Below are 15,998 nucleotides of genomic sequence, written 5' to 3'. Positions count from 1 at the left end.
CTATATGAGAAAAGGCTTTTTTAAACTGCAGTTATAATTATGTTATACCTAAAATATTGCCTCCATTGTGCCATTTTTTTTTTGTATGTGCTGGAAGCCAAGCAACTAAAGCAAATCACTTTCTCAAAGCAGCAGGTGAAAACAAGAATCTTCACTTTTCACATTTCTCACACAGGAACACTATGTTCAAATGGATTTAGAAAGGTAACTTAAACAGCTTAATCATTGCTCTGCCACTGAAGGACTGCAAAATTGTTGGGCAAGCCATTAAGCCTTAGAATTCTGGTTCCTGAACAAATCAAATAGTACTATCTCTAGTTTTTAGAATTGAGCATTAAAATAATGTAAAGGTTACTTATGTTTTGGCTGCAACTCAACAGGAGTTTTGCTATTATGTGATGGAAGCAGAGTTTCTTCCTAGGAAAATGGAAGATCTGTGGAAATAGAAAACTAGCCAGATCAAATGTTATTTATCCCTTAGCAGTGTCTGTCAGGTGAAGGGTTAAAAAGATACGATACAAGCTACTGCCATTTCTTCAGCATTGAGACTTAATTTGTAATGATGGACCTTAGGATAAAGTCTACAACAAAAAAAAAAGCCCCCTTTTAAACTGTTATTTGCATCTCATTTCCTACCAGCTGACTGATATCATTTGCTGCTCTTCACTAAATTCCCACGAAATGGCAGCAGCCCACTGCACCTGCGCTAAGGGCTTAGGCATTCCACAGGTGTGACAACCAAGGCTCTTGTAACTTCAGTTACCAAATGAAGTTTCCAACTTTGGTTGGAAAGCAGCAGGTTGGAAAAGGACGTGGGGGTATTGGTGGACAGTTGACTAAATATGAGCCAGCAGTGTGTGCAGGTGGCTAAGAAGGCCAATGGCATCCTGGCTTGTATGAGGAACACTGGCCAGCAGTGATCATCCCCTGGTATTAGGCACTGGTGAGACCACACCTTGATTATTGTGTTCAGTTCTGGGCCCCTCACTATAATGAGGGGCACAGCCTGTTCTCCCTGGTGACATATGATAGGACCAGAGGGAAATGGACACAAGCTGTGCCAGGGGAGGTTTAGGTTAGATACCAGGAAGCCTTTTTGATCTGAAAGCGTTTTCAGGCATTGGAATATTTTGCCCAGGGAAGTGGTGGAGTCATCATCTTTGGAGGCATTTAAATGGCATGTGGACCTGGTGCTCAGGGAGATGGTTTAGTGGTGAGTTTGCAGTGTTAGGTCTAAGGCTGGACTGGTCTTGGAGGTCTTTTCCAGCCAGGGACATTCTGTGATTCTGTAATTCAGTATTTCTGCTAAGTTGCCACAAAAATAAAGTTTTGCTCCTAGAAACACATTAAAGGTTCTTGAGGGAAATAAGTCTTTGAAACTGTTCTCTTGAAGTCTAAAAGCCTGGTTCTTCCATGTCTTTGTCAGCAGGAGAGAACCTGCAGAATAATTACTGGGAGAGTCCCCCAAGAGAGATCAGTGAGGAGAACTTTTTTTAGTGTGCAAGTGTTGGGACAACTACGTCTTTCCTAATCTCAGGAGAAGTTGTCATATCTGTTGCTAGTATCTAGAAATACTTTACCTTTAGTAGCAATTAGTCCATTAAATACGTTGTAGTTACACTGTTCTGAAATTTTAGTTTTTAGAGATGTGGTATTACAGCAAGTACTGTGAAGAGATGCACAATTCAGTAGTAATATCATGACAGATTAGACTCTGTCACATGTTTCTCTTCCTCAAATAATTTAAGAAAGAAGTCGTAGTTTCATTTGGATGGGAAGAATGATCTTTTGAAAACAAGCAAACAAACAAACAAACACTAACAAAAAAAAAACAACAAACAACAAAACCAGTTAAGAATGGATTGTAATGCCTTGTAGCTGTGCTTAGTTTCCTCTTAGAAAGCAATACAGGATGTTCATTTTGGAGTGCTTAGAGAAAAGGAATGAATCCTAAGATGCTTGCTACAGCACACTTCTATCCTCCTATGTCTATTTCTACTTGTACCTCATTTTTTTTATGTGTTGGTGTGCTTCTCAGTGGGATGCTTTCAATGTAAGCTGAGGAAGAAGCAGAAGAAACTACCTGTATGTTTTCAGAATTCAAACTTTATTTTGTTTTTAATGCAAGACTGAAGATCCAGAGTTACACAATATCCAGGCAAATCAAAGGAGTTGCAGAGTTATTTCCAGACATGGAAAGCTGCTCTAAAAAACCACATTCACTTCCCATGCTTATTTTTATTGTGGGTTTTTTCAGGAGCCTGAGTCTTCAGAACCTATGCCTTTGACTCTGCAGTCTTTGGGAATTGTAAGGAAATTTCTGAGAAGATAAGTCATGAATGGGCAACATAAGGAAAAGTATCTTCAAGATACAAAAATTTTGAGATTATAGCTTAGAGAAAGTTTTTAAGCATTTAGGAGGAAATTAAAATAGTATGTCTTCACTAAACTAAGCAAATTAGCAGAGTGATAGAATGCAAATTTAGGTTTTGTATCTCTTGGATGCTCACCCATGTAGTTTTAGATATTTCTGGCTGATATTTAAGGACACCATAGCAGAGCTACAGAGCAAATACATTCCATTTACCCAAGAAATAAATATAAACCCCTGAGAAAAGGCAAAAGGATGCTGGCATGACTAAATATCAACATGAGGGAAAAATGTTATTAAGTAAAAAATAGTGTCTTTCAGAAAGCTGACACAGCAGGTTTGTATTTTGGAAGCATTTGCTAGTTAAATGTAAGACATGACAAAACAGACAAGAAAGCTGGAGGAACAAATAGAAAGAGGTAAAAATCTAAACTGATGTCCAAGTTAAAAATCCTTTTTTTAAAGGGACTGGGAGGAGGTAGCCTTCTAGATGGTTTGCTGAGTCAATAGATATTGTCATCTGGAAGTGCACTCAGAGAAGGTAACGTGTCAGAAAAGCTAAAAGACATTTTGGTGCAATGCACATGAGCTTCAAGAGTTTTGTATTCTGGAATTATTTTCAGAGGGAATTCACAAGTATTTATCCCAAGTGAAGAGTTAGTGGAAGAAAGTGTGGAATAAACAGAGATTCAACTATAGCAGATTGCCAGAAGCAGACAGTATTTAACTAGGACCTAAAAAAGCTCAGCTCAAAGATGAAATCTCTGAACTAGTAAATTGGAGTGGGTAGCCTCAGGTTTAAAAATCCCTTGCACTTCAGGACTCAAAGGTCTCAGATGTGACGGTAATTTCAGAGCGAGATATATCTGAAATCTAATGGAACTTGTATGGAACATCTAGGGGAACTAAAATCTACTAGTCCTGGTACCTGCAACAGGAAAATTAATAGAAAATTATAATAAAGAATAGTTAGATAAGTGTGGAGAAAGAAGTAATGTGTAGAGGCATTAGGAACTTTGAGCAACAGGTAGGAAGATCTGCTCAGTCTAGTGTACCTGCACAGTGAAAAAGGTGTTCTTTGAGCTCCCTTACCACAGGGTCCTAAAGAAACTGACATTGAATAAAAACAAACTGCTTTTCAGGGATAAAGAGACAAGAAAGAAGCTACATGAGAATAATCAGTAGAAGTTTTATAAGTGACTCTATCCCCCCCCCTCCCCCATCCAAAAAAACCCAACAATCCTCTATCCCTCCTCAAAAAAAGAAGAAAGCAATTTAGTAGAACTAGCAAAAGTATAACGAAGAATGTGACAAGATTGAAGAGAAGTATGAAATGGCTTACATTTCAGAATTATTCATTAAACCAGAGACCTTCCAGGCCACAACAGAGAGTGCTGGCAGGTGATACAATAAAAGTGTCTTAAATGAAAGTAGCTTGGAGATCATGCAAAATAATGCATTGCTAGGATCTTCTCATATACAAGAGTGTCAGCTGTCAAATTAAGTTAATGAAAGATAGGTTCAAGAGATACTATGATGATGAGACGACTCATACACCATACTGGTGATCAGAGGAGTCCTACATTTCAGGGGGCTGTTATAAGTGCCAGAAGGCTTAGGCAGACAGGACATGATTATGGAAGAGAAAACCTCTGAGAAATGTTAAATATATTTGTCTTAAGGAGCCCTGAGCTACACATCGTTGGTCTCTGGGTGTACACTTCTCACAAGAGTCCCTATCTGCTTACACTACATTTATATTCACTTATAGGAATCTGCTTCTGCTCTTGTTCAAAACTGAATATTGGACTTGACAAACTGACAGAATATAACATGTTCAGTCATTCACCCTACAGTTTACAGCTGGCTGCTGCCAATTGAACTTCTTCCAGAAACCACTTATCCTACCTTGCCCAGATGTAAGACTGTACTTGCCCAGATTCATCATTCAGTCTGTTTTATGACCTAATGTGGCAAGGGACAAGCAGAAGTCTGGCAGTTCACCCTGTGCAGCCCTACGTGTAGCAGCTGTAGTTCGGTGACCACTGAGAAGGAATTGTAACTCTTGAGTTTATTGCTTCCTAATCATTAATGTTTGGTTTTCATCCTTAATCTCTTGCACCTGTATAATACATCACCTAATTAGTTAATAACTCTGCTCACAGGCTAAGCATGCTTGGCCATTAGAGTCACTCATCCAGTATGGGGTACACATTGCATTAAGATCTTTGGTCTCTGTCCTTGCTGAGCAATACCACTTCCAGAGCTGATATGTCAAATCAAAGGTGTCCTGTTGTGAATAACCAAGGCTCTGCAGACTGATTCATTTGTCATTTGTCAAAAAACACTCTATCATTAAGCAGTTGTCCATAGGGGTACTTAACCTCTCTTCAGTTAATGTATATGTTTTCCAAGCTTTCTATTTGTTATGATCAATTTTATATCTGAGCTAGTAAAACGTTCTGTTTTTTCACACATGCATAAGTGTTATGTTGCTTTGAATGCCACCTTTCACCTTTTTAATGCCACTTGGCCTTGATCCTTATAGCATTCTGTCTGAACCGTGGTAAATGGACAGATAACACTGAGTGAGCCTAAAGCACTTAATATTAATTACCCATCAAATAAAAATGTGCCTCTGAGCAAAAAAGAGCAGCTATTAGAGGTAGGGAGGAAAAAGACTGTGCTATATAATTCCATTCTGTGTCATGCCAGATTTATTTTAGGCCTGTGATATTTCACTATTCATTATTTTAATATGTATTTCTGGTATTTCTTTAGACACGCATTTAGAAGCTGGAGCTAATACAAAATTCAGCTGTAGTTTTTTTTCAGTTTTCATTGTGTGCTATTGAATTTAAAATCATCCAAAGAAATCCTTTGTTGTCACCATTTGACTCAGGTCCTACAACAATGCTCTCGATCCCCCCCCGACCCATCCACGTAGGGAAGGAGAGAGAGAAAAAGAGAGAGACTTGGCTGGATTGAAAACTAAACTACACAGCTTTAATTAAAACACTAATGAATGATACAAGAAAATATATATACAATTATATACAGATATATATTCAGGTATGGGCAAAAGCCTCTTGCCTCCCCCCACCCCAGCAACTCCCACAGCACTTCCCTGAACTGGGAAGAGTCCCCAGGAATCCCAGAGCTGCTGCTGGAGAGAGCAGAGAGTTATGGGGGTCAGGAGAGCTTGAGCCTGGGGGTCGACGGTGATGGATGAACAGAGTCCTCCCTGGACGCCGGCCATGGACGGAAGAGAAGAGGAGAAGAAGGGAGGAAGTTGTCTTCTGTGATCTCTGACCTTCCTTTGAGCTTACGTAGATATATGGAATGGAATATCTTTGGCCAATTTTGCTGTCTGTCTAACTCAGCCTCCTACAGGGGGGGTCACAGATCTCCCCATAGTGTCTGAGCCGGCAGAGTGCAGGTGCAGCCTTGAAGCCTCAGTAGTTAGAAAAACATTCTACTGTCTTATCAGCCTAGCAGAACACATTGTTGCTAGTTACAAGAAAGCTTACTGAAGAAAAAAAAAAATCAGTAAAGAGAAAAATTGGCTTCATCCTGGCTCAAACCAGGACATTTGTCCAAAAAGCGAGTAATGTTTTTGCATTTGAATTGTCATGGCACTGCAGGGGTTGGCAGTTCCATGTGGGTGCAAAGTCTCCCTGGGATGGCAAGCAGGGTCTGGCAGCCAGGTCCCATCCCAGCAGCCAGCCAAGGAGCTTTGCAGCCTCATTCGCCAGCATCAGGCACTTCCCTGAGTACACAGAAGGCTGAGGCTCGGACAGGATGTTGGCCCATGGGAAGGGGTCACATTCAGTGAAGTCCACAGCCAGGCAGAAGCATGGACTGGTGACTCAGAGCTGGGTGATATGGGCTCCTGGGCTCTAGTCAGGGATGGAGGAGGCTCTGGGGGACAGTGGGCCAGGCTGTAACCTGCTAGTATTCTCAAGACCCTCATGAGCAGTCAGAAAAACAAATTCCCACAGCACTGAGATATAATTGTGTTCTGAAATGCAGTGACTTTGGGAAAATATTCATACTGATGTGTTTATTCCTCAAATATATCATAGATGTGGACAAAATTGATCAATATTTGCCAAAAGTTATTTGAAATGCTCCATGGGGCTTTTTGGCCAAACTGTTTGAGTTGGGAACATTTTTTCCTGGCATTGATGTTAATGGTATTATAACCTCTAAGCAATTTCATAAAGTCATCCATGTAATAAGAGCTCCTGGCTGTGTTCCTTTGTCTTCTGGTTATGTGTTTCAACCACCAGGTTATTAAATAAGGGTCTCTGTATACCCTGGTGAAGTGGATATGCTTACAGAGAAATTCTCAAATATTTGATGCTCCAAAATGTGGAAGTGAATTGGACTGCTGGTTAGAAAATTAATCAAGGACATGGTACATCTAGGTCAGGTATCATGTGCTAATAAGTGTTTTAATCTTTCACACAACAGTATCAACAGGAGAGATTATCTAATGAATCTGTGCCTTGTCAAAGCAAACAAGTGTCAATGTTGATTATCGACAGTATTTGCCATTAAATCAAACTAGAGGGCTCTGCTCTGCAGGTTGCAAAGTCACTTGGAATTGTGTATACCCTCATTACAGGGATGCATCTGTAGAGGTTGGCCATGGTTACCTCACTGAACAGGCTGTATAGATGCAACATGAAAAATAACATTAAAATTAAAAAAAATATATTAGAAAAGCATGTGATAGGATCCAGAATAAAGCTCCAGTTTGCTATAATTGATAAGAGGCAAAATGTTAAGAGCATGACTGTGGTTGTGGTGGATCAGGGAGGAATTCATAATTAACTGTAGGTGGGTGAAGATGTCCATGTCAAAAGGAAGATCACAATTAACAAGAGTGTTCTCTAACATTTTGAGGCTAATCACTCTGCGATGGATTGGAGGCCACAATGGTTGTGCTAACAATCCTAAGATGCAGTATTACTCATACACTGTCACAGCTGTATACTACTGCACATCTACATCCTACAAAAAACATTGAAGGATGTGTAATGTATTACAGGGTATTTTAAGAACAAGAACTTACCAAGGTGTCATTGGTATGTGGTGTATGGCTGCTACAATTTCTCATTCTGGTGTCTTTTTGGCCTTTTTTAAACAGGTTGAATGTAGTGTCACAAAGAGACACAAATCTTACATCACCACTGGTCAGTGATGCATGTAGTTTGTAGGCAGTGTAAGTACCACAGAACTAGACTGTAAATGAGACTAGTTTAGTTGCATTCAGCTAATGATGTTGCCTGCTGCAGTATTCAGATAGCGTGGCTGTGACAAGATTTAAGAAAATGTGTAAGTAAGTGAATGACTGAACCAAGGTACTAAAGAGTGTTTTATCTGCAGCCTTTTTAAGGAGAAAGCCAGTTCTTCATTAACTATCTGTTTTCTGGATTTTTTTGCCAGTTTGTGCATCATAGATGGCTCTTAGATCTCAGAATGTGCTGCCCAGATTAGGGTTTAGTTTTTCTACTGTTGCTGCTCATGACAGCTCTTTTTATATAGTGTGAAAAGTCAGTCGTGGATAGTGACTCCATGGATCTCAATGTGCTCCATTATGTTTCTCTGTTGATGCACGATGGAAGATGAGACACTGCTGTATTAAGCAATACATGCAGGAGTGGTATCTTTGCCCAATTCCTGCATTTTACAGCTCCTCCCTGGCTTTGGAAGCACAGTCCACAGCTTTTTGGAAGTTTTTTCAGTGCGGTAATCCAAGTTAATATCTGGACTGGGAAAGTGCAATAGTACAGGCCAACTTATGTCAAGGTCTTATCTTAGCAGGAAAGTATATCCTGTGGGCTTTCTAATAAAGATAGGAAGTTAAATTTAACTTTTACAGTTGACAACGATGAGGAGAATGAAAGCTTTTCTTTTTTTCCTTTTCTTCCAAAATGCTATCAAGCAGACACTGGAGGAGTAAAAATTATGACTGAAAGAGTGGTGAGGGTTTGGAAAAAGCTGCCCAGAGAGGTGGTGGAGGCACAGTCACTGGAGGTGTTAAAAAAATAGGTGGACATGTTGCTTCAGAGGTGGCTTAGTGGTCATAAGGACATAGGGCTGACAGTGGACTTGATCATCTTGAACGTGATTTCCAACCCTAATGATTCTATCATTCTATGTCTAGAATATCTTTATTTCCAAATGCAGATTTTGTGAAAAATTTTGTGGTTTTGTAGTAAGTGGATTTTGAGTGGTTCTGTCCTGTGTTCCTTCTCCACACTGCTCCTCTCCACCTCCTCCATGACACCCTGAAAAAAATTTACAAACATAAGAAGAAATCTTCACAGATAATCAAGTTTGGTGACTTTAGTACTACTGCAAATTTTGTCAGCAAAGCATGCATTTCATTAATTGGAGCTATATGTTGGGAGGTATGCAAACCTAGCTTTTCTAAACATGTTTTGTAAGATCTTTCAAGAAACCTTGACTAAGTGTTCAGTTATAATTATAGCAGATGCATTTATTTGATGTTTGAAATATTTCTGAAATGTAGATTGGTGGGAAAATATGTATCTTAAACTGTGAGTGACGCTTAAGTACAAGGTTGTTCAGAAAAGTTAATTATATTTTTTTCACTAGCCATTTTGCAGGTGCATTTCATAGTATGAATGATTTAATACCTTGATGAATTACCTCTTGAAATGAATCACACTTTACATGCTTTATGTCATCTTCTACAGTCCTTCACCCAGCACAGAATATAGATTTTTAAAGTGTCTTTGAATAATACTAAGTTGAAAATGAACAGAGAAATAACATGTATTTTTTAAAGTTACATCAATCACAGAATGAAAGCTAACTAGGAATGTCCATATTTATAAAGGGAATTCAAAAGATACCTGTTTTCTTTTAGGTGAGTCATATAACATGAGCTAGTTCACATAATATGTGCATAGAATAAAGTGACAGTAAAGGTTTATAGTTATGCAGGTGATCCAACCAAGGTAACCTGAGGAAATTAACCAAATTTCAATCCATTTGTCTCATACATGATAAAACTGTCCCACAGATAAAACTGTTCAGGGTGCACATGTGCAGTCTGGCATGTTACTAATGCTGCCTCGCCTGCTGTTGTATCTTTGATATTCAGAGATTACAGGCAGTGCTATTTGTCTTTTGATAAGTGGTGAGGGGTGTTACTTTGTGCAATTGCCAACGTGTGAGTCAAAGGTTTAAAGAAACCGAGATACTGAACTTTGCACATGGTTGCTGTTTCCCAGCCTTGGAGTTGCAGTTTGGAAAGAGAATAACTGGGACATTGGCTTTTTAAAAGAAGCAGCATGCTTCCACCATAATATACAGTAACTACAGAAAAGAATAATGTCCCTACCAGACAAAGAAAATCTTCTGCTAGATTTGATACTTCAACATGGATATGGACTGTACACATATTCCTAAATGAAATTGTCAAGGAGCAAAACTAAGCACTGGACCACAGTTGTTAGCAGACAGACCGGTATAGCTATGGCTGTGCCAACCGGTCTTTGACTATCCTGTCTGTGGACTAACATATGCCAACTAATTTAGGCACAGGTAAAGGGGCAGCATGCATCAAGATCATGCTCAGTAGGCAGTATGGTAATAGATAGACCACATTGGCATCCAACACTGTCACTGCACCTAGTGGTCTCATGCCATACTGTTGGGCATTCAGCACATACCCTCGGGTCCCAGCTTCCAGTTATGAAAACACCATTCTGACAAGTTGCAAAACAACCCTTATTCCTTCAGGCACTTTGAACTGAAAACAACAGTAATAATATCACAGAATACCCTATATGTCTTCAAAGGACCATACGGACAGGGATGTGACCCTTTAGCAGGATTGGTATATGGCCCCTTTTGAACATATTCAGACCATTTATGGTCATATTTTTGTGAATTCTGAATTCTCTAACACATGCATTCGTGGAGCAAAGTGCTGAAAGGTCACTTCTGCAATGAGTGGTTGTACTGCTCCAGCAGTGTGTTCATTACACAGAAGAAATCACAGAATTACAGAATCTTAGGGGTTGGAAGGGATCCCTGCCAATCCCCCTGCCAGAGCAGCGTCACCCAGAGCACATCACACAGGAATGAGTCCAGGCAAGATTTGAATGTCTCCAGAGAAGGACACTCCACAACCTCTCTGGGCAGCCTTTCCAGGGCTCTGTCACTCTCACAGTAAAGTTTTTTTCTAATGTTTACATGGAACTTCCTGTGTTCCAGTTTGCACCCATCGGCCCTTCTCCTGTCACTAGATGTCACTGAAAAAAGTCTGGCTCTCTCCTCCTGACACCAGTCTTTAACGTATTTTTAAACATGGATGAGGTTACCCCTCAGTCTCCTCTTCTCCAAGCTCAAGAGACCCAGCTCCCTCAGCCTTTCCTCATCAGGGACATGTTCCACTCCCTTCATCATCTTTGTGGCTTTGTCCTCGAGTCTTTCAAGCAGTTCCCTGTCCTTAAACTGCACACAATATTCCAGGTGTGGCCTCACCAAGGCAGAATAGAGGGGGAGGAGACCTTGACCTACTAACCACACCCTTTCTAATGCACCCCAGGATGCCATTGGCCTTCTTGGCCACAAGGGCACATTGCTGGCTCATGGTCATCCTCCTGTCTACCAGGACCCCCAGGTCTCTTTCACCTACACTACTCTCCAGCAGTTCAGCCCCCAACCTGTACTGGGACATGGTGTTGTTCTTCCCCAAATGTAAAACTCTGCACTTCCCCTTGTTGAATTTCATCATGTTTCTCCCCGCCCAACTCTCCAACCTATCTAAGTCTCTCTGAATGGCAGCACAGCCTTCTGGTGTGTCAGCCACTCCTCCCAGCTTAGTGTCATCAGCAAACTTGCTGAGGGTACATTCTATACCCTCATCCAGGTCGTTGATGAAGATGTTGAACAACACCGGTCCCAGTACCGACCCCTGTGGGACTCCACTAGTCACACACCTCCAACCAGATTCTGCCCCATTGACTACAACTCTCTGACTCCTTCCTTTCAACCAGTTCCTAATCCACCTCACTTCCTGATCACCAAACCCATACCTGATCAACTTTTCTACAAGGATGCTGTGGGAGACGGTGTCAAATGCTTTACTGAAATCAAGATAAACCACATCTACCGCTCTACCATCATCTATCCACCTAGTAATTTCCTCATAGAAGGCTATGAGGTTAGTCAAACATGATTTACCCTTGATAAAACCATGTTGACTGCTCTTGATGACCCCCATGTCCTTGATGTGCCTGGAGATAGTGACAAGAACAAGTTGTTCCATCACCTTTCCAGGGATGGAGGTGAGGCTGACCGGTCTATAGTTACCCGGGTCCTCCTTCTTGCCCTTCTTGTAGACTGGAGTGACATTTGCTATCCTCCAGTCCTCAGGCACCTCACCTGTTGCCCATGACTTACTGAAGATGATGGAGAGTGGCCTAGCAATGACCTCCGCCAGCTCCCTCAGCACCCTTGGGTGCATTCCATCTGGACCCATTGATTTATGGATGTCCAGATTACTCAACTGATCCCTAACCCAATCCTCATCTACCATGTCAAACTCTTCCTCTATCTTGACTTCTTCTGGGGCTATATGAATCTGGGGCTCATAGGGAGACCCTGCAGGAGTGAAGACAGAGGCAAAGAAGGCATTCAGCACCTCTGCCTTCTTTATATCCTCTGTCACCAGGGCTCCCACCTCATTCCTCAATGGGCCAATATTGCCTCTACTGCTAGTTTTGCTAGCTATGTATTTGAAAAAGCCCTTTCTATTATCCTTAACCTGACTTGCAAGGTTAAGTTCCAAGGAGGCCTTAGCTTTCCTAATTGCCTCCCTACATCCTCTGACAACAGTCCTATATTCCTCCCACGTGACCAGCCCCTCCTTCCATGATCTGTAGATTTTCCTTTTCCACTTAAGTTTGCCCAGTAGTTCCTTCTTTAACCATGCAGGTCTCCTAGCACCCTTACTAGATTTCCTAACCATTGGGACACTCTGATCCTGTGCTTGCAAGAAGTGGTCCTTGAATGTTGACCAGCTATCTTGAGCTCCTTTATTTTCTAGCACCCTGTCCCATGGGATTTCCCTTAATAGATGATTGAGGAGACCAAAGTTTGCCCTGTGGAAGTCCAGGGTTCTGGTCCTGCTGGGTATTTTGTTCCTTCCACACAGGATATGTACTCATATAAAATCTGTTTTGTTGTGCAGCAGCTGCTCCCCCCCCCATACACACAGAGGGGGTTTCCTGCCGTGTGGAGACACCGTTTTAAGTCAGTTTTGTCGGCTGACTCAAAGGACATTTCATGTTCGTGTAAGGAAATGCCTGGTCCTTCACACCAGATTGCTCAACTGATCCCTCACCCAATCCTCATCTACCAAAGGAAAGTCCTCCTTCATCCTGACTTCTTCTGGGGTTTTAGGGATCTGGGATCCTGGGGAGAGTCTGCAGCAGTAAAGACAGAGGCAAAGAAGGCATTCAGTACCTCTGCCTTCTTTCTATCCTCTGTTACCAGGGCACCCACCTCATTCAGCAGTCGGTCTATATTGCCTCTAGTGTTAGTTCTATCTGCTATGTATTTGAAGAAGCTCTCACTCTCCTGGTTTCCTTGCAGTGCAGCAGCTGCAGAAGAGCTCCACCAGCACGATCCCTCGCTCTGGTGTCCCTTGCTTCAGTGGCTTCCAAGAAATTAAGAAATTAAATAAAAACAGCTGGAGTATTTTAAGAGTATTCACAGTGACTGCTTTAAGTATCCAACTTCATTCCAATTTGTGGCATCTGACCTTAGTAATTTTTGTTTCCTATATATTGCCAATGGAGAGATGCACGTCTATAAAGCAATCTGGATAACATGTGTTAAAAACCAAAATTAAAGAGGATTTAGCTTCCAGATATTGTTTGCTCGAGGCAAAAAATGAAGAACATATTTGCCAGCACGTTTGCTAAGACTGAAATTAAGTTTTTACCTAGAAGTAAAATGTGGTAACAGTCACTTATTGGAAAAAGTGTACATAACTTGTATTTTATCAGTAGCTGTTATCATAGAATGCTGAGGAGAATTCCATTAAGGATGTGTCTGTGCTTGTCAGTTGTAGTCTGTCACTTATATTTCAGAATTTAATCCTTCTGTCTGCCTAAGTGTCTCCCACTTCCTAAGGCCTGCCCTGCAGTTATTGTGGCACATGTTCTATCATGGCAGTATATGTTCCTAAAATGAAAGGCACTGATGATGATAATAATGATGGTTCAAGAATCTAGATGGTATAGAATGGAATACCTATGAGGAACGGTTTTTATTTTATCTGCTGGACAATTGAAAGTTATACGGACATGTTTCCCAGGAGTTCACTGTAACATTCCTCTTTCTGTCTAGGTTTGACCTTCTGGCTCCTCGTTCCCAATGCATCGTTGTGTGTGCATGTGACTATAGATTTACACTTCTTATCTACAAGTCAAAATTGCCAAAATTATTTGAATTCTTATGGAAAACTCTTTCTAAAGGAGATTAATCTGATGGAGAAAAAAAAGAAGTGGGCACTGTGAGAAATGTTAAGGGTAGTACAAAGCCCAGTATAAACTGATTAAAAATATTTGCTTTATTCTGTTTGGACATTATTAATGCTTTGTGTAAGTTAAGTCTCTAAGATTTTTCTTAGAGATTCTTTAAATATTTGCCTAGTCTAGCAACTGGAGAACAGCTGTGAAGGATGGATTAAGATACCCAGAAAGAAATGGAAATTCTGCCACCATTTTGTTACCACAGCTTTTACGAAGTGCACAATATCAGCCTACTTTCGCAAGAAAGATGAGCATGAAACTGAGTGCTACCCATGTGCCCTGTTGTAATACATTTACAGAATTGGTTGATGTGGGGTGCGTGACAATTCTAAGTGCCTCGATGTGTTTGTTACAATTTTCAGAAGTGACAAAGTACTAGATTTTTATGGATATTTAATTTCTAAAACTATAAAGATTTTAGGAGTATTTATTTGTGTCCTCAGGCAACTCTAGAGAGAAGACTTAGACTGGTGAGACTTGTCTAACATGCTGCCAAAAGTAAGACTCAGGTAATGCAATTCCTTTGCACATATGTAGCTTACAGTACAACTATTCCCAGGAAATATGGCTGAAGGTATTAAATAAAAGGTGGAGCTGGAGCAAAAGCTAGAAAATGAGTGAAGTATCTGTAGCAATGACACAAAAATCAGAAAGAGGGACCTGTTTGAATGTCCATTTTCATCTATCATTTGAGTGTGGGAGTGCACTGAACCACAGAACTAGAGGTGAAGTGCTAAAGCACCACACAGGCATATAATTCCATGGTTGGGTTTAGTTTTCTGTTCTGTTGAAACCTGAGGCAACTCCTAAGGCACATACTTTCTTGTTGATCAAAGGTATTTTTGCAATTCACTTGATAGTGTTTTAAAAGTTTCTTGTTATGTACCCACTGATGTTTTGCTAGTGAAATACTGAAGAATCTAGTATTTTTCTTTTGCTTTGCAAAGGTTCCCAGCAGGCTGTAAACGGCAGAGGATCTTACATGGCAACAAGAATATTGTTCCCAAGGGAAGATCATTGCAGGACTGCTATGAGTCAGGTTATATTGCATTTTAATAGCAATTTTACCAGTCATTTTATCTAAACCCCTTTGGAATTCAGTTCTGCAAACACCAATGTTGTTAACTGTTTTGTTTCTTTGAAGATTGCCATGCCAGATATATTAATCTCTTCCTGCTAAAGAGCATCATGAATTTGAGATGAGGAACAATTTTGAAACCTTCAGAAGACACAGCAATTCCTGTGGTTGAAGAAAAAAAATAATAATTTTGAAGTCCAGTTCAAGGTAATCTCACAATTCTAGCTGAAAACTCTGCATTCCTTTCTGACCGGGTTAACACAATTCTTACTTGCAGGGGTTGCTGAAGTCAAATCCAGGGCTGTTATGAAAGCATGGCTAGTGAGCAGCTGGTCTGTGCAAAAGAGCTTAGAAGAGCATGTCCCTAACACTTAGAACTATAGAATTAAGGGAAAATCCAGGCTGAAGGAACCATCAGATTTAGACCCTTACTCATGTTGAAATTAGATTGAGTGTGCCTGGGCTTTTGTCACGATCCGTGACCTATTATATCTCCTTATTGGAGTGTATTAACTTATCAGGATTTGCTGAGAGATCCACACGTGGGTATCGCCTCACACAGAGGATACAGGAACTTATGTCCCGACTTTTTTGAGTGAATAACTCGCTCAGTGCTTACTAGATTTCTAACAACAGCAAGGTTTATTGTGAGGAAAACAAAGCAATTTGGGGCAGGAGGTTCAAAAGGAGTGATTACAACACATTAAACATATATGGGTACACCTTAGTTACACATCTTATTCACGTGAGGGAAGCAGAGGGGAGGGATTTGCCCGAATGGCTGGATTATATTTTCCCCTATAAGCTGGGGTAGCCGGAATTGTCTCACCACGGCAGTGCAGGTTCGATGAGCTGGGTAGCAAAGAGGCTGCAGGCACTCCAAGCGCAGGTTGCCCCCCCCCACCACAAAGCGGCGGCAGTCGGTGCGCGGCTCCGGGACCGTAGGTGTGCAGACGCTGGA

The sequence above is a fragment of the Chaetura pelagica genome, unplaced genomic scaffold (assembly GCF_000747805.2).
Source record: "Chaetura pelagica isolate M959 unplaced genomic scaffold, ChaPel_1.0 scaffold697, whole genome shotgun sequence".
Taxonomy (NCBI): Eukaryota; Metazoa; Chordata; class Aves; order Apodiformes; family Apodidae; genus Chaetura; species Chaetura pelagica.
Note: the sequence above shows the minus strand (reverse complement) of the source record.